The sequence below is a fragment of the Delphinus delphis genome, chromosome 10, assembly GCF_949987515.2.
Source record: "Delphinus delphis chromosome 10, mDelDel1.2, whole genome shotgun sequence".
In the NCBI taxonomy this organism is placed as follows: domain Eukaryota; kingdom Metazoa; phylum Chordata; class Mammalia; order Artiodactyla; family Delphinidae; genus Delphinus; species Delphinus delphis.
This window is the reverse complement of record NC_082692.2, coordinates 88,539,766-88,566,796: the sequence shown is the minus strand read 5'-3', so window position 1 is coordinate 88,566,796 and position 27,031 is coordinate 88,539,766. Positions and strand designations below refer to the sequence as shown.

At 39.0% G+C, this 27,031-nt stretch overlaps 1 protein-coding gene and 1 non-coding gene across 2 annotated transcripts in view; one reads left to right on the top strand and one right to left on the bottom strand.

Moving 5' to 3' along the window:
• CHL1 (cell adhesion molecule L1 like) overlaps positions 1-12,361 on the bottom strand; it is a 197,494-nt gene extending 185,133 nt beyond the window's left edge. The window contains exon 1 of the mRNA XM_060022923.1: positions 12,245-12,361. The gene's annotated coding sequence lies outside the window, so the exon portion shown is untranslated. The remainder of the gene's footprint in view (positions 1-12,244) is intronic.
• A 7,159-nt stretch (positions 12,362-19,520) lies between these two features.
• LOC132433038 (U6 spliceosomal RNA) lies at positions 19,521-19,624 on the top strand. Its single transcript, XR_009521077.1, has one exon. It is a non-coding gene; the product is annotated as a U6 spliceosomal RNA (small nuclear RNA).
• The last annotated feature ends 7,407 nt before the right edge of the window (positions 19,625-27,031 follow it).

The window sequence follows — 27,031 nt, the reverse complement described above, 5'->3', positions numbered from 1 at the left end:
TTTACACAGCACAGTCTCCCTAAGTGATGGTAATAAAAAAATACACTGTGATTTCCCTATAGTGGGCAATACAACATCTTATCTGCAAAGAATAGTACCTTGGATAGTTATCAGTACATTGCTTCTACAAGGACATCTTGTAAAAGGTTTGGAGGTTTTATTATTGCTCTTTTGTATTTGTATTTAACATTCTTAAACAGCTACATCACTAGTTAAGAGGGTTTTACGTGATTTTCAGATAAATGATCTGTACTCCTATACGTGGTACATGAAAATTTATCTTTTCTATTCTAAACTATGTTGTAATTTCTTAATGACTCAGAACCATCCATATACGCATGATTTCTGAGTTGTCTTTTTCTAGCGTTTCTATCTTTATCCCTTGCTGAAGAGATGTTAGCTGTAAATTCTTTTGTCTGTGAATGAATCTGCAACATTTCCTTCATCTGCTCTAACTTGCAGTTTATCCTGTTGTCCGCTAAAATAAAACAGACAATTAAGCTTACTGGGATGCTTCTAAATTAAGAGTAAATAGTCATCGAATAAGGCTGGTCTTTCCACAATAAAATTATTGCAGTTTGGTGAATTTTTGCAGAGATTAGATTTAGGTTGCTATGATGCCTCTTTTGTTCAATTTTTAGATACTAGCTTAGGATTTAAATACTGGAGTTACCTGGTGAGTAAACTCCAAATGAATACCTATCATTACAGTCATTGATTTATTTGACATTTTTACTCTTATTTGTAGCAGTAAAACAGCATGGAGGAAAATGAGCATTGTTTTGGCAATAGGTGAGAAATATTTATTTTTAGGACATCTACATAGGTCAAAATAAATTCGGATTGAAAGTATTTAATATGATATGTTAACTACAGATTAATAAACTACTCTGTATTATTCAAGGCTTCCAATTTTATTTTTTTAATATTTATGGACTGGGAGTAGCTGTGTAATTACTTCAGCTTTCCACTTCAGTTTTAGCATGAGTTGTGAACAGTGCACACCCTCCTGCCCACCCCATGCACGTATACACTTACAGCCGCTCACATAATCTTGTTTCATTTATGGAACCAGTTGTAAATAACCAAAACCATATTGGTATGCAATCTTCAAAGACAGTAAGTGCGATGTAAATCCAGTTGAATAAAAATCTAGAACAGGGCCTCCGTTCCCTTCATAGGACACAGAACCAAATGGACAGCCAAATTAGCCTCCCATTAAGGACACATTCTAATTTTCAGAGGAGACAATCAAGGGACTCTCCACCAGAAGCATTCAGTCTGTTAAACCCATTATTTAAATGAACTTGGGAAATGATGACACAAACCTTTCTGTCCCTCCTCATCAGCTCAGAATTTGGAGGGGCAAAGGAAGCGGAATGCATGCTTAATTGAGGCAGTAAATGCTAGGCTGTAGCAGACTGTTACACTGTTAAACACAGCAATGGGTTTTTAATGGCTGCTGTCCAAAATTACACTGGAGATAAATGGTTTATTAGTAATAATAATAGCTGGCACTTTTATCCTCAAAACACTTAACAAATATTAGCTCATTAATCCTCCAACTGCCACTGGGAGGCAACAGTAAATGCTTCTATCCTCAGTTTACAGCTGGTGAAACAGGGAAATAGAAGGTAGTAACCAAGTTTTCAAAAGGAGGTTTTGTATATGGAGGTCAATTTCCAATTCAAACAACTCATGTCAATTTTTATACATAATTGGATGGTATTCCCTCTAATGACTGCCAGCCCTTTTTTGAGGGGACAGTGATTAAGGTCAAATCCAATTTATTTGAACTTGACTCCCATGAGTTATACCTGAATTGCTCAAGCCTGGTCCTTTAGCATCATTTCAAGCAAATCAATTGTGTTCAAAATCTATTCAGCCCAAATCAATTACATGCGGAAACTTGTATGCATGGAAAAAGGTCTCTTGAGATCCTTTGAAATCTAGCTCCACTGAGAATTGCTGGAGGTCACAATGTGAAACAGGGTCGAGGTCAAATTTAAACACCTTTATTTTGGCTTTCTATTTTTAACCATTCACTCAGATCTCCTTTGTGGAAAACAGTATATGTCTCAAATTAGTGAACAATAACGAATAACCCAAAATAGTCCGTTATTCATTCTGGTGTAGTCTATAGATGTTAAAATTATTATATTTTTCTTTGTTTACTTTTCCATCGTGGACAATGTTTTCAATTTCTTGCCATTGTATAATGCCTTAAGTATGTTAATTTAATGAATGATTTCTCTGCTGAGTCATCAGAGGCACTGTACAGAACAAGTTTAGAAAGTCTCTGAATTTATAATACCAAAATAAGTTCATTTCTTGAGGAGCTAAGTGCTGTACTCTAAAGAAGCAGGCATGGATCAAACAAAAGCCTTAAAGCAATTCCACTCCATATAGTCCAAGGAAATGGGATCTGCTCTATAGACAAAGCAGAAAGCAAACACATTTTTGCCACTATCTATTATATAAAAAAGAGCCTTTTGGAGTCAGTGTTTGAGAATGCTACTTGTATTTTGCATATTAAAAAATGTACATTTTTTTCTAAACACCACACACCAAAAAAATCAAACACCTCTCAAAAATCCTAAATATATTGACCATGCCTATAATAGAGTTGATTTCTTTTTCCCTCCAAAGCCTTATCTTAACTGACAGCTGCTAATAAAGACAGCGCCGTCGTTATGATAGGTGTCATTTTCAAGAACAGTCAGGCTGGGATATGGCATCTATCACTGCCGACTATTTCTGTCTTAATCGGGAGTGGCAGATACACCTTTGTGGAAATGTCAACCGTGTAATGCAATTGGTTACATATAATACCCAGATATGAAGGAAATCCATGCATATTGATACTATAGAGCATCAGAAACATTCCTGCCAAGAAATAAGAAATGGTAATGAGGGCAAGCAAAAGCTTTGGTGAGGGTGAAGGTTGATTTTTACATATACTGGTGCCCAGGACACATTTCAGGAAGACTCAGACACCAAACACTTTTATGACATGATTTTGGAGAAAACACAGATGTCCTCCTTTCCCAATGTATCTCCCACATGGCAGTGCCTCACAATGAATCTTTGCAACAAGAATTTTAAATCCACCATTTTAAATGCCACCATTCCTGGTATAAACATACAATATCATGTAATACCCTAGGAGGAGCCCTTATTATCTACTTTTCCACATGTTTACCTGAGGTAATAAGACACGGAACAGGTAAATCTGGTTGGACAACGGGGATGAGTGCTGGCCCTTGATGAAGACCATAGTTAGAGAATCCTACGAATCCAGGGGGGTACTGACGGACATTGCACACATGGGAAATGAAGTCAAAGAGAGAAGAGAAAGGGTGTGCAATGGACTGAACGTGTGTGTCTCCCCCAGATTCGTATGTTGAAACCCTAATACAGATGTGATGGTATTTGGAGGTGTGGCCTTTGGGAGGGAATTAGATCATAAGGGTAGAGCCCTCATGAATGAGATTGGTACCCTTATAAAAGGGAAACTGGAGAACTCTCTTGGGCCCTTTCTGCCGTTCTCCCTGTGACAATACAACAAGAAGTCAGCAGTCTGCAAACAGAAGATGGCTGGCACCCTGATCTCAGGCTTCTAGTCTCCAGAACTGTGAGAAATAAATGTCTGTTTTTATAAGCCTCTCAGTCTGTGGTACTTTGCTACAGCAGTCCAAACTAAGAGGGGGTGCTGAAGGGGTCTGCCGGACTCAAAGGCAGCATAGTGTAGTAGTTAAGATCTTGTGGCTGGGGAGCAGATACTTCTGAGTTTAAGTTCCGGCTCAGCAACTTCCAGGCCATATTGTGTGAGCCAGGACAAGGACGCCCCTACGTCTGTGACACTCAGCGTTAAATGGGTATTATCATAATAGTACTTTCCTCAAAACACTGATGCAGAGATTGCAAAATGCATCATAAACATTTAATAAGTGATAGCTATTTAAGTGTTTGCCTGGCACAGTCTCAGTCCTGCGCAAAGCAGTTATTCAATAAAAGTTTTTTAATGATTGGTCGCTGTCAATGTCTCACAGAACATACAATCAATCAATCAACTAATCAATCAATGTGCACTGGAATTACGGAAGCTATGTAAAAAAATCTAATCTCTCTACCTTTGGGCAGGGCTATATTCAACCTTGGAAATATAATTGGTGAAGTTTTCAATACTTCCCCTACATTTACTGCATCCCTCAGCATATATATTAACTCTGAATTTGTTTTTAAAAAAAGAAATCAGCTATACGATAGTTCTCTTTTTTTTTTTCAAATAAGGAAATCTAAAAGCTGTAGAGTGGATTATGAACTTGGTTACATATCAGGGTATCTGCACTTTAATTCTGGTTTCACCACTGCCCAGCCCGCTATTCGACCTTGCTTCAGTTTTTTTTCCTCTATATAATGAGCTAGCAAACCTGTCACTTTTTGTGTGCCATGTTGTTGAAAAAGTCACATGAGATATGGGGCTTTTAAAACTCTTTAAAAAGCTCAAATAAGTACTCAAATAATGCAAGACATGGTGATTTTTAAATAGAAATATTCAGAAGGAATCTTCCAAATGGATGGAAATGCAGTGTCAAGTGTCAAGAGTCTCAGAAAAGGTCAATACTTATCTTCCCCTTGAACCTTTGCACATGAGAGGTGTTATTTCCTTTGAACACATCAATATGTAAGACATCCCATAGTAAGCTGATATTCTATCACATTACATTCTTTAGTGGAGGTCTTCAACACAGAACAAACTGAATTCACAATCAACTCTAATAGCATCAAATCATCAAAAATCTCCACATTTTTCTCACCAATTTACCTTCTATTACACTGACTACGTCCCTTGGCCAGGGAACATACAAATTTCTCACATCAGGATGCTACCAATGCATCCCTGATCTATTTCCTCATCCTCTTTACCCTGACACCACTACACCAAAGAGAGGTACCCTCCAGAGACCCAAATATCCAGGTCGCAGTGACTTCAGGCTGCCAGAGGATTATTTGAGGGTGTCTCCACTTCCTGGGTACGACACCTGCAATCTCTAGAGTTAAAATCACCACTTACAGCAAAAGCTTTTGTTAGGGAGGAAACTCTGCTAAAAATGCAAGCCTGTTACCTTAGAAGAGAGAATACATCTTTTGCATTATTCTCTCTGCTGTAAAGCTCTCATCTTGGAAAGCAGAGATAATGCAAGGGAATAGACAAGTTTGTTTTGAAGTTTGAAGGCTGCAACTGAAACTCACCTCTGGCCATGAGCATGCCCACCTGGGGCAATGAAAGAGGAGCCGAGAAAGGAACAACAAAGAAAAAGAGGAAAAGATAGCCCTGAATGCAAATTTAATGATTCTCCATCTTGTCCTGCTTTTGGCGATTCGAGCTTTCTTCCTCCCCATTACCCACATTCTATACATTTGAAGCCTTCAAGGTGTGCTTCATATTCTTCATTAACCCCCCAGATTCAGATCCCTTCTCCACCTTTCTCCAGGCTGCTCTGTGCAGAGGGATCCAACTTCAGCAGGACACTTGCACCAGGCTCCCTTGTGCACTGCCTGCTGGTGGGTACAGCCACTGCGAGGAAGGAGCCGAAGATCTTGGGGTAGGAGACCAGTGTCCTGTTACTCAAGAATGGCTATGTTTCTCTAAAACCACAATTCCTGTCTGCAGCCTTCCCCAAAGCTATGGCTCTCACCTTCCAGTAAATTTTCTCTCTTGTCGTCCCACTGGACTAAGGGCAGTAACAGCCCCAGGGGTGCCTCTGCAGCCCTTGTTGGTTTCCCTCAACCCTGCCCAAAAAGATGTGGTCCCTTCTTTAAATGCCCTTCAATTGCCCCATTTGAGTACTACTTATATACAGGAAAAAATCAAAGTGAAAGCAAGAGAGTGCCAGGTTTTATCCAGAGAAGATGAAAAACTCTGGGTCCTTTAAGACTGCCAAGGGGACATGTTACCCAGTTCCAGCCAGTGGTACTCTCTGTCACCTGGGCATTCAGGTCCAATATTCCAAGAACATCAAGTTTTCCAAGGTAAGTCAGAAATATGAATTTTATGTGAAATATCTGGGTTTTAAATATTGGCTCAAATATTTCTTAAACATGCCTCAGGCCAAATAACACATATATAGGCTGGGTTCAGTCCAAGGGACACAGGGTTGGATCTTAAATAGACTACGGTGCCTCTTCTTAAAAAAAAAAAAAAAAATCTGCTTTTCCTTATAATGCAGAATTATAACAAGAAAGGTAGAAATTCTCATCTATACAGCTCTTTCCTACTCAATTATTTAGTCCAAAAACAACCACCTTCCCTCCCTCATTTGAAATCTCAAGGCGAAAAGAGAGAAACAACCAGAACTCAAAAGTGACAGGAATCTTGATATCTGGGTCTGTTCTAAATGTATGAATCTAATCAAATTATTTAATTTCTGTATGGCTCTCTCCATTCATCCACGAAATCAGGATAATGACTTTTTTCCTACCATCTTCACAGAGACATTTGGCTGAAAAATGAAATACATAGTAAATGAAAAGCACATTTGAGCTCTTCAGAGAATAAAGTGCTGTCTAAACCAAAGGGATTAGTAAGAAAAACCTCAGAGGTTTATCAGAGCTCTTCTTTTTCAACCACATTTCATTATGCCAAGGTAACCGTGAGTCAATGCCTCAGGCCAACATGATATTATAGAAGACCCACCCAAATCTAAGGCGGTGGCTCTCAACTCTTGCATCAGAATCTCACCGGAAGCTTTCAAAAATCCACATGCCTGATGACCACCTCCAGGGATTCTTATTGAACTGATCTGGGTTGCTAGTTTTAAGAAAAGCTCTCCAGGTGATTCTCATTTCAGCCAAGCCTGAAAACTACTACTCAGGATCTTTCAAAGATGTGAAACAATCACAACCAGTATATGTGCAGATAATTGATGTATATGTGCACATAATTGATGTAGGTGTCAACCCATGTTCCATACTTTTAATAATAATATAATAAGCTCATACTTATTCATATACATAGATACACACTTATGTCTATCTCTCTTTTATCCATTCATACACTGAGCATGGAGTAACTATTATAATAAAAAAGCCAGAATTTACTGAATGCTTAATGAGTTCTAATAAGTTGTCTACATAGACTGCCCCATATAACGCTCATAATAACACACGTGAGCTGGGTGTGGATATTACTCCTCATTTCCATAGATGAAATCAGTCTCAGGGAGGTTAAAATGACTCAGCCAGGGCCACACACTGAGGAGTTCACAGAACTGGATTTGGAAGCCTGGCAGCCTGACTATTACAGCCACACCAGTCTGCTTCCCACTGTGCCAGAATCTGTAGGGTTTATGAGATGCATAGAATGAAGCATGCGCCCTCAAAAGATTTTACCATCTGAGAAGGGAATTACGATGCACACTAACATTCACAGGCTGAATAGGAAAATGGTATATGGTAGTCCCTGGAGTCAGGGAGAGGTGGACTGAAAGATGGGCAATGGCTGGCTTTGCTAAGCTCCTACTTCACAACTACAGGGGAAATGAGATGCACGCAAACATCTGAGGAGAGAGTGTGATAAGACCACCTGGAGAAGAAACCCTGGTCAAAGAACAGAGTGCATTTATATATCTGCCATTCAGCACATTTATTATTCTGATCATCTCCCAGTATCACTTGGATTGAATGTTTATGCCCCCCTAAATTTACCAAATTATCATGTCAGTCATGACTTTTGAAGACTTCACCTCAGTTCGAAATTTATTTCTGATTCTTACTGAAAAATTGTGTACACACAATTTTAACATACACACATACACACACACACAGACACACACACTCCCAATAATTTGACTTCCAAAGAGGTACACAAGTTGCAATCTTTTGGTAGTAATAAACTAATGTGAAAATTAAGTAAACAGTTTTTACGGAAAATTTTTAAAAACTGAAAACAGAATATTCTCTTTGTATTTTTACTATCTAAACACAGTGGAAAGGTAAGCAGGATCATTTTTCATCCACAATACATAAAATCTAAATTAGTTATGGTCTATTTGTGCACTGACTAAAAACATTCGTTAACAAAACAGAATTTTCTAGTTTACTGGATAAATATACCAGGAGAAATTGCAGAATAGTGTTAGGTTGCCAAGCAACCACTGCTCTACTCCCTCATTCATCAAGCTTCTTATCCCAGTGCTAGAGAATTCCAACCGATTTGTTTCTTGGGAAAATTACAGTGACTTTCGGTAACACAATAATACTTCTATTCTCAGAAGATAAACTTAGATGTTCTTTTGATCAAAGAGATGTGTTAATTCATTATTCTCTACATGGTGCTAATGAGAAAGCTATAATTAACTAACTATACTAGTGCGACACATAAAATAAACTGCAGTAATCAGTAATGTTTAAGGTTTTAACCAGATTCCCAAATCAGAAAATACAGAATCTTTCCTCCAATAAAGATGTAGAGAAAGGAGAAATCACCATAACTAATTAAATTGAGAACTGTTTCCATTCTCTACCCTCTCCCCCCCAAAAAAGGGATAGAGGCACGGGATTGCCAAAATGTGAGAGATTTCACTTTAATAGCAAAGAAAATAGCTCAATGACAATTCTACTTGTAGGTAGACATAAAATGCCGGAGAATACTGTAATCTTTTCTTTGAAAGAATGCTTAGCACAATATTTTTCCAGGAATGAAAAGAAAGAATATTAGGCTTTCACTCACTAGCCGTGTTAATTTAGCATATTGTATGTAAATCACCATAATAATTGCATTCCCTTCATACGGAATTAGTTAGTTAGAATGAAGCTGTAATCAAAATGTTCATAATTGAAAATATAGTATTCTCGGTCTCGTTTTGAAAAAATAACAAGGAACACTGATTGAATCAGATAATACAGTACATCATTGAAAACAGCCTTGGTATAGAGACAGGTTGGTCCTCTAGATTATACCTTAGCATGTCAATTAGCTCCCCAGATTCAGGACTCAACACTTCTGGATCTGTCATGGGTTTTTATTTTTACCCTTTGTCTTCAGCCTAACTTAAACTTTCCATGTGCATTACTGCTTAAATTTTTAGGGAAAATACAAAATAGTGAAAAGCTAAATTTTGTTTCTAAAAAGTATTAGACTCTATGGCACTGCTGGCTGTCATAAGTCAAAGTGCAAAATAATTTCCAATAAATGAAACATTTAATGCCAATGCTCCTGGGAAAGAATGTGTAAATGATCACATGAATTTCAGGCAAGCTGTCACACTAATTCCTCAAGGCACCCTTTAAAGATGACATATTCACTGTGAAGAAGGGGGTGTTGGTTGTCGTGCAAAAGTCAAACTTGACTCAATACTCTGCTATCTGAATTGATATTCACAGAGCTTCCTGACACTCATTTCTTCAAATCTAATGCCATTAGCTACCCTCTATTACTTAATTTTCTTTTATGAGATAAAAACTAGTAGAATCTTAAATCAGTCTTAAATCATTACTTTTATTTATAATTCTCCATTAAAAAAAAATGAATCAGGCTAAAATATTTCAAAAAAGCAATTTTGGGTCAAACAACCTGCTATCTTCAAAGAATTCAGAAGTTAACTATAAAAATCAAGCTCCTATCCAGCAAACATTTTCCTAGGTGAGGTCTATTTTGTAAAATCATAAGGAGCTTTGTGACGGTGACATCTGTCTGGTTTTACTTGCTTCAGCTTCATCAAAACTTGCCAATATTTTAATAAGCAAGTAATTTAAAAATGAATTTAATACTACTTCATTTAATGAGATGAATTAACTTTAAGGTAATAAATACATTATGTGCAATATCAAATCCTGTCAGACCTGTAATTAGGTCAATGGGGTGTATAGTTTGCTCATCACCAGATATGTTGGAGCACCTATATAACCAAGAGTAGTAATAAACGTCCGTAGCCTTTTCTTTAAAGGGAAGGGCCCATAAGATGCAACAGAGAACAATCTGGAAAACACAGATTAATCATCACAGTCCTGCACTTCTGCAGTGAAGAGTACAAACATGCTCGGAAAGAGATTTTAATGAACTTTCTTAGCCAGTACTCACACCTGCCTAGACATAATTATTTGTCTCCATTTATTCACTGACAGTATTCAGGAGCTTGTGAGGAATGATTATACACTGTGTGCCCTGCCGTTCCTAGAGGTGAGTCCACTGCAGCACTTCAGGCCATAAAATGGAAAGCCATGTTACACACTAGACTCTACAACCAAGTTAAATTTTGAAAGCCACAGGGTGGTCCATTATAAAGAGAATGAAATTAAGACAAAGCCAATTGCAACATTAGCAGGTGAAAGAGGAAACATTTTTACACACAAAGCGGTAAAAGCAACTGTTTTTTTCTTGTCACTAAAAGTTTCCCCCAGTAGCTTTCTAAGCTTCTCTCTCCATCCAGTTGGTCAGTTTATATCTTCCAATCTGCTCCAAAGCAACGCTTTGTAGGAGTAGGACTGGCCAGTAATATTAATGTCAATTGATGGTCTCCAAAAGTAGAAATTAGTATTTTGCCTTGAATAAAAATGCAGAGTAATGAGAACACGCCGTATCTAATTGAGGACTAACTTATAATAAAAGTAACGGCGTCAGCAACCATAACTTTTAGTGTTTATTATGCATCAGACACTGAGCTAAACTGTCTACTGGAATTATCTCATTCCAGGCGCTCAAAAACCCTAAAAGGAAGGTACTGATATTATCCCTATTATTCAAAAGGGGAAACTGGGGTACGGGGTCGATAAATGTCTCGTCCAAAAGCACACATCTCAGAGACCATGGACCTGAAATTCGAACGCACGTGAGCACGGCGAGAGCCTTTGCCTTGCACGAGCCCAGGTGGCTCACCAGTTGCCCACCTCCGCGCGCACGCGCAAATGTGCCCCCCACCTGGGGCGTTCCCGTGAGCGCGCCATCGCGCGCGCGCGTGCCAGGCGCCGCTTGCCAGCTCTGGGCGCTCTTTGGGAGCTCACGCGGGCGGGGCTGGAACCCCGCGCCCCTCGAGTTGGGCTGGACCTGGATCTTCCTCCCCGCCTTGCCGCCCTGCTGTGTCACTACACACCCGCCTTCAGCCGCTCACCTCCCACCCCTTCCCCTGCCCGCCCTTCGGCGGACAGCCCGACCACCCACCCTGCGCTCGCCCCAGGGCGCGGCTCCGGGCGTGGGTACCTGAGCTAGCGCGGCGGAGGCTTCTTGGGCCCTGGCTTGTCGCAGGAATTCCTCCGTCCTGCCCTTGCATGAGAAAGTGAGGCTCGCAGCGGGCAAAAGGAGTGGGAATGAAGAGACTGGCTAGCGTTCCCCAGCCTCCTGGCTCCAGTCTCTGCTCTCCAAATTAATCACTTTCTCCCTGCTCCCTCCCCACGCACACTCTCACTCAAAAAAAAAAGAAAAAAAAAAAGGAAGGAGGAGAGGCACAAAGAGGAAGAAGGGACCTTCCATGACTGGCATCTCTAGCTCCCTCAGCTTCGCTACCAGGGAGCCATGGCAACACGCCCCCAGCCTGACCCCTCGCCCCCTCGGTGGCCTGGGGAGGTGGAGCTCCTAACCCTCCCAGTTTTCTCGCCCCCCAACCCAGCTGTCCACAGATCTCCCTTTTCCAGCTGGCGTCGCGTACCGAACCCCAGCGGGATCTGGAATCCTCCCCTGAGAGTGGGAGCAAGACAGTGGGGCGGGGGTGTTGGCGGAAGAGAACTGAGCCTTACGACCCAAGAGATGGTAAGGGGCAGAGAGGAGTGAAGCCAGGACTGACCCCAAACCCAGCTGGTCCTCGCAGCCCCCTCTCGGGAGAGGGCTGGAATCTCCAGGAGGGTCTGGAATCCTCTCCAGAGGGTAGGAAGAGATGCTGGTAAGGGAGGTTGGAGGAAAGACAAGAGGGTCAACCTACCCGTGACCAGGCGGAGAAAGTGGGAGCCGGAGGATTCGAGGACCCGTTTACTCCGTCCGACTGACCGGAGGGGTCTGAATCCAGCCTCAGCCTCCAGGGGGCGGGGCTGGGAAAGGGGGTGTCTCTAACTGGTTTAAGGCTGAGGGACCTCGGACCACCCTACTTCGTGCAACAACGGAGCCCTGATTGCACACCATCTCCGACCCATAAGGAGTTGACCCCCTCCCCCCAGAAGCAAACCACTTACCCTCCTGCTGTCTCGCTCAAAGATTTGGGGAGCCCCCAGGGCTAACGAAACAAACGCAAACTGACCCTCACCCCGGACACACCTGAGTCGCTTCCTGCACCAGATCCGTTCGGTACCTTCCCTCGGGAAAACCTCTCCCTCAGGCTGGCTTGGAACGGCAGAGGGACGTGGGGGTCCAGTAGCTCCCGGCAGATCCACGGGAGTTTCTGGCCGGCCGCTCCCAGCTGATCTGCACGCGGGTCTGCCCGCGGAGATACCGCCGCGCCCCGCCCACCGCCGGCAGTGGCCGAGAGGACGCGGACCTGTTCTGGCTTGCGCTCCGTTCCACGCCCACCCGGTAGAGGCTGGTTCGCGCCTCTCCTCTCTCCGCTGGTTCTGCTCCGCTACCCCTCACCCACGCCGCTTATTTTCCTTCCCTTTGCACACTCCCGTGGGACAGGGAGAGTTACAGGCTTAAGACTTTTATTTCATGGTGAAAAGCAAGGGACGAAGCCAAAACTTTGCTCGCCATTTTCCACATCTATGGTCAAAGAGGTCAAAAGATCGCTGCCCCTTTTGTCTGGAAAAAAGAAATTTTAAAGAAACCCCTCCTCCTCCCGAGAGTTCCAGTCAGTACATATTCCAGACACGGGTCGCCAGTCTGGTTTTCTCTCAGTGCTGCGTGTTGAAGGAGTGTGATGCCATGGACCTATTAAAAATAATTCTTTTTGCTTTCCTTCCTCATTTAGAGGCGTGATGGGGCGTGCTATTTAATTTACAAATGATGCTACTTCCATAAACTGCCAAATTATTGTATACATAAATTTACGCACCTTCTTCTGTTACCATTTTAAAAACATTGTTCTAACACTTACGGTCTATAATTTTACCATATTGTTCCCTAACATTTTTTTCCTATTTATTCTGTATTAATTCACTATTATAAAGTAGAAGAAAGCCCTGCGTGCTTATTTCCATTGCAAAAGGCCACTTCTGATGCCTTATCAATTCCACCAAAAAAAGCAAATTTTATTTTAGGATTCCAAAATTAATCTGGGAAAGTTACAGTCCTTGCAGTATAAGTGGTTTATATACCCCTTTCATTTTTTTCTCCACCGTGATCATATTTTCCAAAATTTTCACACAGTACTACGTTTTTTTTTTAAAAAATCCTGTTGAATTTAAGTTCTCTTTGATGGTTAGAGAATCATTGACTTCTAATTTTTACTCTAGTAAGGCAGTGAGATTGACCTTACAGTCTGGTTTTGTTCTCATCTAGTGCATTGAACAATGAGGACATTTAGAGCTGTGAGCTACCCTCAGAGCTGGATGCCACTATAGTGAGCAGCAAGGGGAAGGCAACTCAGGATTCAGCTTCAGAAGCAACTGAATAAAATATTTTGAAAAGGAATAAATGAACTTTTAATTTTAATAATTGCTAACCTTGAAGCCCCAATTCTGTCAGTTCATGTGTGGGCATAGTTCTTACTGACTGCATCGCAAATTGCAAATGCAAGTGAGGGCAGGATTTGTCCTGAGTTTAAATTGAACTGCTGGAGTAATTTCTTTGCCTGAGGCCTCATTATTCACGTGGCATGTCTTCTAAAGTAGAAACAAAGATAGAATATTGAATAAAATTCCAACAGGGAAAATACTGTGTCTGTAGGAAAACATTTCCAAGGTCAAGGAGACACAAAGCTAAGTTGATCTCGGGAGTTTACCACCTTCTGGATAAACATCTGCTGAGCAAAAGACTCAGAACTCCATCCTGGCCAAACCAACAGAATACTGAAACATATTGTTCTTCTTTTCTCTATGATGAGTTTGCTTGACATCTGGATCATTATTTTAAAAACAAATGTTTATTGAGCACCTACTGTTTATCAGTCATTGTCCTAGGTGCTAGGGTACAGTGGAAAATTCAACAGGCAAGGCCAGTTGCGTCTTTTTAAATCAACTGCCCAAAGATATATAAAAGAATACCAAAGTATAATACCTGAAACAAGAAGATGAAGTGTCAGCTCTTAAATATGGGTTTTTATTGAAAGGAAAATAACAATAACATACTTCTGAGCCTCTGGCACTGCATATAAATTAGGAAATACCCAAAGAGTGAACCCGTGGCTTACCAGGGACAGCCATTAAGTCAACATATACACAAAAAACTTTACTCCAGGCAGCTACATTTTAAGAAAGAAGTGAGAAAGAAGAAAAAGATAGGTAAGGAAAAGGGAAGAAAGGGAGGGACAGACGGTAGGAGGAAGGAAGAGAGGGAGGAAGACAGGCAAATGATTAACCAAGAAAGGAAAACAGTATTGAGAACAAGAAAGTATTTTAGCCAACTAAAGGAAGTTTTTTTTTTAAAGGAATACAAAATGGAGGCAATGACTTAAACTTCCACATCCAAGAAACACCTCATAGCTCTTACCTCCAAGGATAAGTTCTTATTTTTAATACATATTTAAGGGCAGGCAACCAATCTAGGCTTTCCTGTCCCAAGAAACTTGCTGCTTTGAAACCCTCTCTTGGCTCCCATTCTCCTGTCTGACACTTTATTCAGCACATTTCCCACTCTACAAACAATCCTAATCTATCAGGCATCACGCCTTTGCACGTGGGTGCTGCAGAAAGACTAGATACTTATGTCACGTAAAAATTTGATTGCATTAGCCTTGAAAGGTGTGAATTGCTCTCTCACAATGGAGGAACACCACGTAAAATAAAAATTCAACTATTAAATCACAAATGAAGGGGAGAAAAGGAGTTCTTTCATGAATAGAAGCAGAAGGTGAGAGAGATAGGCCAGTCATCTGGAAAAAAGAGAAAAGGTATTAAAAGCTGGGGTATTTTTTAGCTTTTACTGCTAATTTACTACTTACCCCGGCCTGAACCATCATTTGGTATCATTCCCAGAGTAGGGCCATTGGAGGAATACTGCCTTTTGGCAAAGCCCAGTAGCTAGGGATATGGCATCACTCCTAGAAAAAATTGTTTAGCAGAAGAGCTGTAGTTTTGGAAATGGCATTTCAGTCTATCAGTTCAGAATAGTCACAGATCGACAGAGGTTTTCTGGCCAACTGCTATAAAAAAGGAAAGCCGGATGTTCCACTGAGGGATAAACTCTCAAAGGAAACCTTGGAAGTACAAAGCAGCCACCTTCGGCTTAGATATTAATCAAGCTAAAGAAGACCGTATTAACTCTGAGGACTTAAAATGACAGAGTCGATACTCCTTTAACCTGTCCTTTAATGTGAGAACAAACGACATGTGTTAAAAATCAAAGGGCAATAATTCTGGAACAAATAAAAAGATAAAATCTTGTATTTCATTCTGTGGATCATTAATATGTGTGATTCACCCTTAGGAGGTCATGGAACCAGATACTTTAACTGGATTCTAAAAGGGCTAGCTAATGTTATGGTCATTAATAACATTATACTTACATAGCTAAGACATTGCTTGTATTTTGCCAAATCTCAGGCTTCAGGGCATTTGTTGATTTCTTGTGGAGATCAGAAAGATTTCCTATCCTCCAACCAGAAACGCCCAACTGACAATTATGGCCAGCTCACTTTCCTATTGGTGATTGCCCTAAAGTCCTAGTCAATCAAATTTTGTCTCAAAGACCTGTGAACTGTGTTATAGAATGAATTCACATTTATTGCGGGAAAACACTGGTATTTTGGGAGGGTGGGAATTTCATCTAAACCTCTCTACTTCCAACATAATATAAAATCTTTTCAATCTGATAGGGACCTCAGATAAAATATTCTCCTACAACTTCTTTTTATATTGATACCTGAGATGGGTAAGGTTCACAAATTTTCTCAAGGTTGTACAATCGGTTAGTGGCCTAGAAAAAATTGAAAGATCTCCTAGTTTTTAATCTTGTGTCATTTTAGAATATGACAAGCCACTGCCATCTTGGAAGATAATTTTATTTATTCCAATTCTGCTACAGCAAATAAACGTAGGCTGAATAGTCAAATGGTGAGTGATACCACAAGAATAAGGGTATTTGTCTCTGACATTTACAGAGACAAATAGTTTAGTCGAAGTAAAGGACTTAGTTTATCCTTTTTCCCTGTCTATTTTGTCCAGTTGATTTTGGACAATAGGTTTTACCACTGTCAACATGAAGTAAACATGTTAGAGAAAAAGGAGAGAACCAGTGGCTCTCCTTAATGTAAGACCTTGTGGCAGGGGACTTCCCTGGTGGCACAGTGGTTAAGAATCTGCCTGCCAGTGCAGGGACATGGGTTTGAGCCCTTGTCCAGAAGGATCCCACATGCCACAGGGCAACTAACCCCGTGCTCCACAACTACTGAGCCTGTGCTCTGGAGACCGTGAGCCACAACTACCGAGCCCGCGAGCCACAACTACCGAGCCCACGTGCCACAACTACTGAGCTTACACTCTAGAGCCCGTGCTCAGTGATAAGAGAAGCCACTGCAATGAGAAGCCCGCGCACTGCAACGAAGAGTAGCCCCCGCTCGCTGCAACTAGAGAAAGCCCATGCGCAGCAACAAAAACCCAATGCGGCCAAAAATAAACAAAATTTAAAAAAAAAAAAAAGGACCTTGTGACAGGATGTTGTTTGCTCTCCTCCCTTCTCCTGCCTCACCCCCAAATCTGTTCCTTCTGTTTTTTTTCTTCCTGGGCACATGGCCACCTACCAAAAGACTACATTTCCCAGTTTCCCTCGTGACCAAGTTTGAACCCAAGACTAAGTTCTCACTAAAGCGACATGAGGAGAAATGTAGTTGGCAACTTCCAGGTCATCTACTTAAAAATAATCTAGCTTCACAGCTCTTTTACCTTCTAGCTAGCCTGCAGTGGTAAAATTTTTATGTTGAAGAAGACAAAAAAACACCCCTTAGCCTGAGTCACTGGATGACTCCATGGATTGGAGCCCACTTCTTACCAGGAAATGACTTTATCTCTTCTTTGAGCCAATGTCTTTTGCGGTCTCTTTATTATAACCGTTTAAGCTTTTCCCTAACTAATACAATTGTGATCTCTGTCATCAGAACGATTTCAGAATAGTAAAGGAAAATAAGAATGGAAGCTGCAGTGGACAGTGCTATTTTTTTGTTTGCCTGGCATTTATCTGCATTCATAGAGCTCAACCAGCTTTAGAGAATAACATCCCCCTGTGTTTATATGGCTGAGTTGAGGCTAAGTGCAATGCTTCTTATCTACCTCTGGTCCAGGTGACACAGGCATGAACAACCAATATTTTCTATCCCTCTGATCAGAGCAATGAAAGGCAGATTCAAAAGGAGCCAATGAGAGACCTACCTTGGACTCACTCTGAGCAATGGGGATAAAACCTGAGGATTGCTCAGCAGGCATGAGGGAAGTGAGGCTGTTTTTTATCAACACTTAGAGCACGCCTGACAATGAAGGCACCGCAGGGAAAAGAAAAGGAGAGAGACAGTTACTTGACATTCTTATTTGAAGACTTAAATCTTCAAATAAGCTGAAAGTTCATTGTTTATTAAAAGCTGAAACTGGAATACATCTTGACTCTGTAGCTAGGTGAGTGGAAAAATATTTTACATAAAATAGTTTGTATTGGTTTCCTGTTTCTTGTGATCGAAATCATTTTTATTCACTATAAATGCCCAAGTAAGATTATTCTCTTGGGATAAGTTGTTTAGTAAAAGGGATGTGCATGGCAAAGTGTCTTCCTTTCACGAGATCACCGATCTGATTGGCAATGACCCCCTGAAATACTCTGTCCAAAGGATTCCACCCTATATCTGAGTTCAGCAGGAAAGGACAAAGTGATCTATTAATGATGCCTGTCATTGATATTACACAAGAAATGATTCTCATGTGCCACAGGTATTTGTCATCCTTGTTTTAAGTCATTCTTAAAGTTTGGCATAAATCTAGATGTATGTGGACTTTACTTTTGTAAAAAATTATGACATAATAGTACATTCTCTGGGAGCACATTTTTAGCTCTTTAAAAATGAGCCATGGACCAATTAGTCCTCTCCCTGTAGTGTTTAGTGGCCATAATTCATGCTTTCATTTGACTTTTTTCCTGCAAAATAAACAAATTAATTAGCAGACTTGCATTTAAAGCACAAATTGCTAGTATGTTATACTGTGTTAGCAGAAACCATAACTCAGTGATTTAGTCATTGCACTGGATTTATTTTCTTTCAAGGGTTAAATGAGACTTATCAATCGATTTTTTTCATGTTGTTTTTCAGAATATGATAAACAGACAAACTCAGTAAGGCATTCCAAACCCTATGCCACAGTACAATAAGCTCACAGCAAGGATTCTGAATCCCGTTTGTATTGACACAAAAGATTTGCCTTATCATATAGGCATTAGTTCTTCTATCTTCCGCTGTACCTTTTGTGTTTCTCACTCAGGTAGTTTTTTGCCAGCTTATGCTAAAACATTTAAGGACACAGAACTACAGGCACGAGTGTTACATAACCCTTATATTGCCGATATATAGTGTTTCCTCCAAACAAGCAAAATTTATTGGCTTATATTCTTTTTCCTATTGCTCAGTCCATCACACTAATACAAATGGGAAACATGGTTAAAATTTTTCATATCTTGTATAAAGAAGCCAGCATAAAAGTTTCCTAAAATTAAGCAGCTTTTAATATCCTCAAATATAAGTAAAGGAAGAAATTTGATGATGCAAGTCTGGAATATTCCAGGGTCCCTAAAATATTCTGATACAGTATCCAAAGAAGACATACATGAATTGACAAGTACCATGAATATATGCAATGTAGATAATAACGAACAACCATAGCACATAAATCAAAGTAAATAACTTGATAATATTTTGGCTAATGAAAATAAACTAAACAAAACAAAAAAGCAAAGCCCAAATATAATTGCATTACCCAATTTTAGGACAGACACCATTTTAGACACCATTAATTCATGTAACCATTTTAGGAAAAAATAATTACATTATGTATTATTGTTTTAAAATTAAATAATAAAATTAGCAATTATACTCAATAAGTTTAAGGATGTCCATAAATTTGGATCCAGGATTCCCACTTCTACGGCTCTATACAACGTAAATAACCTGAAATACAGGTAACTCAATATGCCCATAAATACTCAATGATAAAATTAATTATAAATACATGAGAACATAATTACCAGGTTGAATTATATGAAATTGTTCCTATGTCAGTCCTGCAAACATGGTGATTTCACACTGTTCAACCTAATGAATTATTCTGCAACCTTATGATGATTAAACAGTCTAAAATTATATTTTTAAAGATTTGTAATGTAAGAAATTCTTTCCAATGTAAAGTTGTGGAATTCTAGTTATGGTTCCTTTCAGGACCAACCCTCCTGTAGATAAAAACTGTAAAGAGTGCTCGCTTCGGCAGCACATATACTAAAATTGGAACGATACAGAGATTAGCACGGCCCCTGCGCAAGGATGACATGCAAATTTGTGAAGCGTTCCATATTTTTCTGTTTAAAAAATTATATATATGTAGAACTGGGGGGTTTGAATACTCATTAGATATTTGGTAATATTAAGGAATTATTGTTAATTTTGTGGTTGTGATAATGATATTGTGGGTTTTTTTTTTTAATCCCTATCTAGAGATACATGCTGATATATTTAAAACAAAATAATATGATGTTGGGAGCCATTCAAAATAATCTGGGATGAGGGGTGAGTAAGTAGCATTATTGTTGAAACAAGATTGTCTATGAGTTAACTGTTGGAAGCTGGGTGACAGGTCATGGTGGAGGGGGTCCTCAAACTCTTTTCTCTTTTGCTTATGTTTGAATTTTCCATAATAAAAACTTAAAAATAAAATAAAAACAAGCAAGCAAACAAAAAAACTGTAAAGAATGGATAGAATATAAACGTAATAACTGAAAGCGCTGGAAGGTTTTCCCAAACAGGCAGATGCTGGAAAGGGTAGAAACCCAGAGGAAGGAAACAGCACTGGATGAGTTTCCTATTTTATAGCTTTTAACCAGAGGGCAGGACCCAGTCTGTCAGCTAGATCAACAGAAATTTTCCAACCTCAAAGAGAGAGACAAGATTGGAGGGAGAAAAATGAATGCAGCTTCAAAATACTTAATATGTGTATAATTGGAGTCCCAAAAGAAGAGAGAAAGATGGGGCATAAAATATATTTGAAGAAATAATGGCAAAGATTTACCGAAAGTGATGCAAGTCAGAAATGTATAGATTCAAGGAATTCAGCAATGCTATAGCAGAATAAATACAAAGAAAACCCCACCTAGAGCACAGTAATTAAGCTGCTAAAAAACAAAGAGTAAAAGAAAACCTTGAAAGAAGACAGAGAGAAAAGCAACACATAACATACACATGAATAGCAAGCTTAAAGTGCTAAAAGAAAAAAAAAAAAAAACCCTAGAAGTCTAGATCCAGTGAAAGTATTCTTCAAGTATGAAGGCAAGATAAAGATAGTTCCAGATAAAAGAAAACTAAAGAGGGTTATCACCGTCAGAGCTGCACTACAAGAAATGTTAAAAGTAGTTTTTAAGGCTGAAGGGAAATGATACCAGATGAAACTAAGATCTTTAGAAAGAAATAAAGACCCTGGAAATGGAAATATGTGGGTAAATATTAAAGACTATTTTTTCTTCCAATTTATTTAAAGTATACGTGACTGTTTAAACAAAAAGCCCTAGCTCTTACTTCCAATAAAACTGAGACAATTCTCCCAACTCAAGAGAAAATGCACATTATTACACATACAAAAAAATACCATATATATATACCATTTCATATATAAAGATATGTTTCAATAATTTATATTCCTGAACAAAAATATAGCATCTTTCATAATGTAGATTTCATCCAGGGTTTTATTATTAGCACAACTGCAAAGCCTGCAGAGATTTTACAGAAAGATCAGCCCAATTAGATAAAAATGAGAATCCTCTTTTCAGATCTAAATTTTGCATCATTATCTCTCTAGGAAGAGATCATTAAATTATGATTTAGTCACAGGGCTGTTTACTGATTAGAATGCAAAACACTTAACCATTTGCATTTGAAAACAAAGTGGAAGATATATAGCTAGTCCACTTTAAAATAAAAGAGCTTAAAATTTATCTACATTTTAATGAATTGCTTAAGAGGAAGTACAAAACAACTCTCTGCCCAGTATAGTGTGTTTTTTCTATTATGCACGCTCAAAGGGCTGATAAATTGATAAATATCTTACACACAAGGTAATTAACAACAATTCTTGTATACCAAACATGTTTTCTTTGCTTCATCCAATGAAAAATACATTTGGGGGAAACTTGTTTCTGTTTCTCAAAATTAGACTGATGTTTATTCCAGGACCAGATACAATTATTATGAACCAAAAAAGTATTTATCTTACGGTGTTTCAACCAATATCATATCATGCAACAATTGGTTATCATGAGCAGAAGAAAGATCTTTTTTATTTTTCATAATCATCTAATAATCAGAAATTATGAAAGCATAATGTATAATGCAATTTTTGTGAGTTTTCAAGGCACTGGTAAGTATTAAGTGTCAAGTTAAAAAAGAGGACAAGACAGAATAAATAAATGTGAGTTTGTTTTATATTCCTAAAAATTTTTCTTTATAAAATAAATATTTGAAGGATACCATGTTTTTAACACACATAAAAATATGACAAATCTAATGTACATACAGAAAACACAATTTTCCACTAAACGCTACTGAAATAAATTGCAAATAATGTTTTTATAAACTGATATTATCTGGCAGCCTAATTATGTCTTTAATTCACACACTCACTCCAAAATTCAGATATAGTGAAAAGATAAAATGCTCACCAAGGGACTTCCCTCGTGACACAGTGATAAGAATCCGCCTGCCAATGCAGGGGACACGGATTCGAGCCCTGGTCCAGGAAGAACCCACATGCTGCAGAGCAACTAAGCCCGTGTGCCACAACTACTGAGCCTTTGCTCTAGAGCCCGCAAGCCACAACTACTGAAGCCTGCGTGCCTAGAGCCCGTGCTCTGCAACATGATATACCACCACAATAAGGCGGTGCAGCTCAATGAAGTGTAGCCCCTGCTCGCCGCAACTAGAGAAAGCCCACGCACAGCAAAGAAGACCCAACACAGCCAAAAAAAAAAAAAAAAAAAATGCTCACCAAGATATCTAATGAAGGATAATAGTAACCTTTTGAAAAATTTAAAATGCTATTGAAATATTTTCATTTTGAAAGTAAGCTAACATATTTACTAGGGACAAATTGCAAAGCCTTACTGACTAATTCTTACTCAAATGATTTAAATATCAAAGACTGTTGCCAGATTTTGAAGGTGATAGCTGGCAATTAACTTCTGTGAAAGTTTGTGAATAAAGCAAGGCATATGTTCCACACTTGACGAATTACACACATCCATTATAAGATCTAGAATAGAAAGACAGTCCCATGCCAACCTTCAAGCCTCAACAAGAATTTATTCAAGCCATAACTCTACACTGATGACAGAGCAAACCAACATAAAGTGGGGACTTTACCAAAGGAATTGTTTATAGAAGGTCAGAAGAGGTTTCCCGTAAAATGCTGTGGAAACCCAACTGTTTTGTTCTATTTTATACTTACCATAATAAACTCCTATCCTTTAAGTTATAGAATTTTCTCACCATCATGTGATCTAAAATGTAAGGTGAAACAGGCCCTTGTTGGAATTATCTCAAAGAGGGAAAATAAAATATGGTCTCTGAAATGGTGACTGTGGTTTTGTTCATATCCTTTGACAAATGAATTAGCCTCCTCGGGAATTGGTAGTTAAATGTAATTCTGGTCGTGGAGATCATCACCAATTTTGTACTTACTTCCATCAGTAGGTGTAATCTTCTATATTTGTTGAAGATGGATGACTTTGTCTGTGCTCTTGATTCCCCAGAGATTGAAATTCTGTAAAAGAGTACAGAAAGTGTCATTAAACGGGGCATCTATGGTGCACATTAAACTCAGAAAAGTGCATAATAAAGTCAGAAAAATAACAAGCCTAAAACACGAGCAAACATTGCTTCCCTAAGTAAGCAGGAGCAATGGAGAGAGACAGAAAGGGAAAAACATAAATCGCATAATGCATACTAAAAATGCTTCCTCTAGAAAACACATTTTTATACCTTTATTTCACATTCTTTGAGAAATAAATAACCCTATCAATAAAATATGTGGTATTCTAGGGTCAAAGCGGTAAACTGAACTTAAAAGGATCATTCAGATTTTAAAAGGGAATTGGAAAATAGGCATAGGCACGTAATTGACAACCAGATGCTTTTGTGAACCTTAGACTTTGCGAGCATTTCAGAGGCCCTCCAAGTGAAGAATACAGTTAAATTGTATAGTGATACCATTGTTCATATAAATTATCTTAGGAGAAAGAAAGAGTCTGTAATGCTACCTGAATCATTATCTAACACATATACACATAATCTGCATATGGGAAACATGTAACATGGAAACTTCTGCTTGAACCAGAATAGTTAATTTTCTAATATTTGGAATAAATGGAACTTTAGTATGTTTTAAAGACCACCTTGAATACCTTATGGAAGCAATAGGTCCTTCTTGTATCTAAAGTTGGAGAGATTCACTGCCTTCATAACAGCCTAATCCTTACCAAGGGATATCCTGTGGAGATGTTCAGTATCTGCCATAATAGGGATTCCTTTCATCTGAAATGTAGCTCTGATAACAGTGCTGCTTACAGGATACTCGGGAAGTGAATAGAAGTGGAGCATCCTGCTATGAGCTAGAAAGCACAGGCAGGATCTTCACCACTCTGCCAGGCCAACACCAAGGCTCCAAAAACAAAGGGCTCTTTCCTAGTAGAGGTACACACAACTCAGTCCAGGTGAAATGCATTCCCTAAGGCTGATTTGTCTTCCCTCCATGCATCAACGAGGTTATAGTCCAATTGGTCCAAATGGCCATTTCATTAAGGCTCTCGGTAAATACTGGCTTGGCATAGTAGTTGGCCAAGTTTAAAAACAAATATGTTTTATTCTGAGAGGTAAACTATTTAAAATAGCTCCTTGGTCTTTACAATCACAGTATTTGATCAAAACAGCAAAACCAGCAAAGTAGAGCCAAATAAGATGTTTCCATCTAAGTTGATTTTTTCTCCCGATGGGGAAAACAGGGGTGATGTTCATATATAAGCAAAATTCTGTAGAATAATCAAGTTCTTAATCATTCTGAAGAGTGTATCTCAGAATTATAATCAGTTGATTTTGTTCTCTAATTTTACATCAGTGGAGATGACTTGGCTGGTGTATCTACAGACTTTTTGTCTTGTAACAAAGCACCACATGCATTTTTAACCATAAATTATCCTTGATTTGATAGTACTGAATGTAACCATGGAACAAAGTGACAACGTGAATATATCTTCATAAAATAAAGTGATCTGAGAATTCCTAAATCATTTGCTTCAATCAAAGAAGATATATTTCAGTAAATGATCAAGTATTTGCTGAATACTTATTATGTACCAAAAATAAAAACTCTGAAATAATGCATAGTTCATTCTTACTCCACTTGGGACAATGCAATATATAAATGGGGATAAATTATAAAACTGGCCTTTATAAGGGTCAGGCATACAGGAATAGGGGATCATTGTAAGATTTTAAGTTATTTTAAAACATTGATTCCATCAAATTTTTCCCATACTCAAAAATCTAAACTGTCTCCCCATCATGAATAGGAGGAAGTCCTCATGTCCTGGGTTATTACTAGAGGCCAACACCAATCATACTCAGTCCTACCAGCACCACTCACAAGCACACAGTCTATGTTTGTGCTGGGATGTTAAATAAACTGATTCCACAGAGACCGTAGCTCACCCATGACCTTGAATCACCATAACTCTAGATGACCCATCTTGGCTCTTAACATGTGTGGTCTTATTGTCGCAATTATCCTTTCATTTTTCATTAATAATAATAATGACAATAATAAGGGCTAACACTTATTGAGGGTTTACTAGAGGTTTGCCACAGTGCTAAGGTTTAGATATGCCACCTCCTAATTTGTACTCACAAAACATCTCTCAAGGATGTACGATGATTATCCACATGAGAAAATGAGCCATGGTGAGGTTAAGCAAATTGTCTAAGGTCAGAGAAAGTGATGGAGCCACGACTTTATCACAAGACAGTTTGAGTCCATAGTATAGAGATGTGATCAATATCTAGTGTTCCCCAAGAGAAGGTACTTTTTGAAAAGCTAGGAGTTGTCTGATATTTCATGTATCACTCACAGTGAAGCCTGCAGACTATTTGGCCCATAGTAAGGCCTTAATGATTGTTGAATCGGTGCATGGATGGATAGATGGATGGATGGAAGGACAAATGGAGAGATACTAAGGGCAGGAATTAATTCAGGGATGAGGCCTGAGGTTCTTTTAAACAGATGGTGAAGATAGGATATTTGGCACGAAGGACAGGATTTGAGAACCGAATGAATATGAGAGGAGAAGAAGTAGGAGAGTAGAACATGACTTAAACGTTGTAAGACTGGGAAATTGAAGCAATGGTGGCAAGTTAGAAAGATGAATCAAGTTTCAGACCACATATTCAGTTCGGTTTGGGACATGCTTTGATATGAATAAGATACTCATGGAAATATCAGCTAATCGTAAAGTTGCAAATGAGAGATTTTGAAGTAATGAACCTAAGGATTTTGTTTTGTTTTGGGGGTTGTTGAGAGTTGCTGCTCTGTAAGGGTTCTCGAGAGTGTGAGCTGCGGGGGGGCGGGGGGGCACGTGCGGAAGGAGTACCGGAATAAACCACATCCACCATCACATTTTAGGAGGCAGAGAAAGAAAGCCACCAAAGCACATGAAGAATAAAGTATAAAAAAAGTAAAAGAAATACTAAAAAGTACAATGCCATGATCATTACAGCAGAAAAATATGTCAAGGAAATGGTATTTAACAATATCAAATGAATAAAGGGTTTGGAGCCAAAAAAAAAAAATAAAGTAACTGTTGACTTTGCTGAAACATTGGTAGACTTATGGTTCTAGAAATCTTATTTCATTAAAAATCGGGTTATTGAAAAAAAATTAATAAACTGTTTACAAGGGATTACTAGGTACCAAAAACTGAACTCAGTGGTATATATAGACTAACATTTAATCTACACAAAAACAAAGCTCTGAGTTTGATACTATGATTATGCCAACTTTAAGAATGAAGAAACTGGGACTGAGGGTGAAGTGCTGAACCCCAGGGCTAAAGAGTGAAAGATCAGGGACTCGAACTTGGATCTGTGTGATTCATACATGCTTTATTGCATCATTTGGCAGATCTAATTAGAAGAGACAGCAATATCTCAAGAAGGCACTTATGATATAAAGGAGATAGACTGGTATAGAAGGATAAAGTGGAGATGATTGGTAAAAATAAGGGTGACTATGAGATTCCTCAGGATTTAAGAAATAGTGAAATCAAGAAAAGTTATCTCGGGCTTCCCTGGTGGCACAGTGGTGAGAGAATCTCCCTGCTAATGCAGGGGACATGGGCTCGAGCCCTGGTCTGGGAGGATCCCACATGCCGCGGAGCAACTAGGCCCGTGAGCCACAACTACTGAGCCTGCGCGTCTGAAACTTGTGCTCTGCAACTGGAGAGGCCGCGATAGTGAGAGGCCCGTGCACTGTGATGAACAGTGGCCCCCGCTTGCCACAACTAGATAAAGCCCTCGCACAGAAACGAAGACGCAACACAGCAAAAATAAATAAATTAATTAATATACTCCTACCCCGAACATCAAAAAAAAAAAAAAAAGAAAAGTTATGTCTACAGGCAAGAAAAACCAATCCTTCCTCTAAGACAAATCAAAGTTAGGAGGAATTC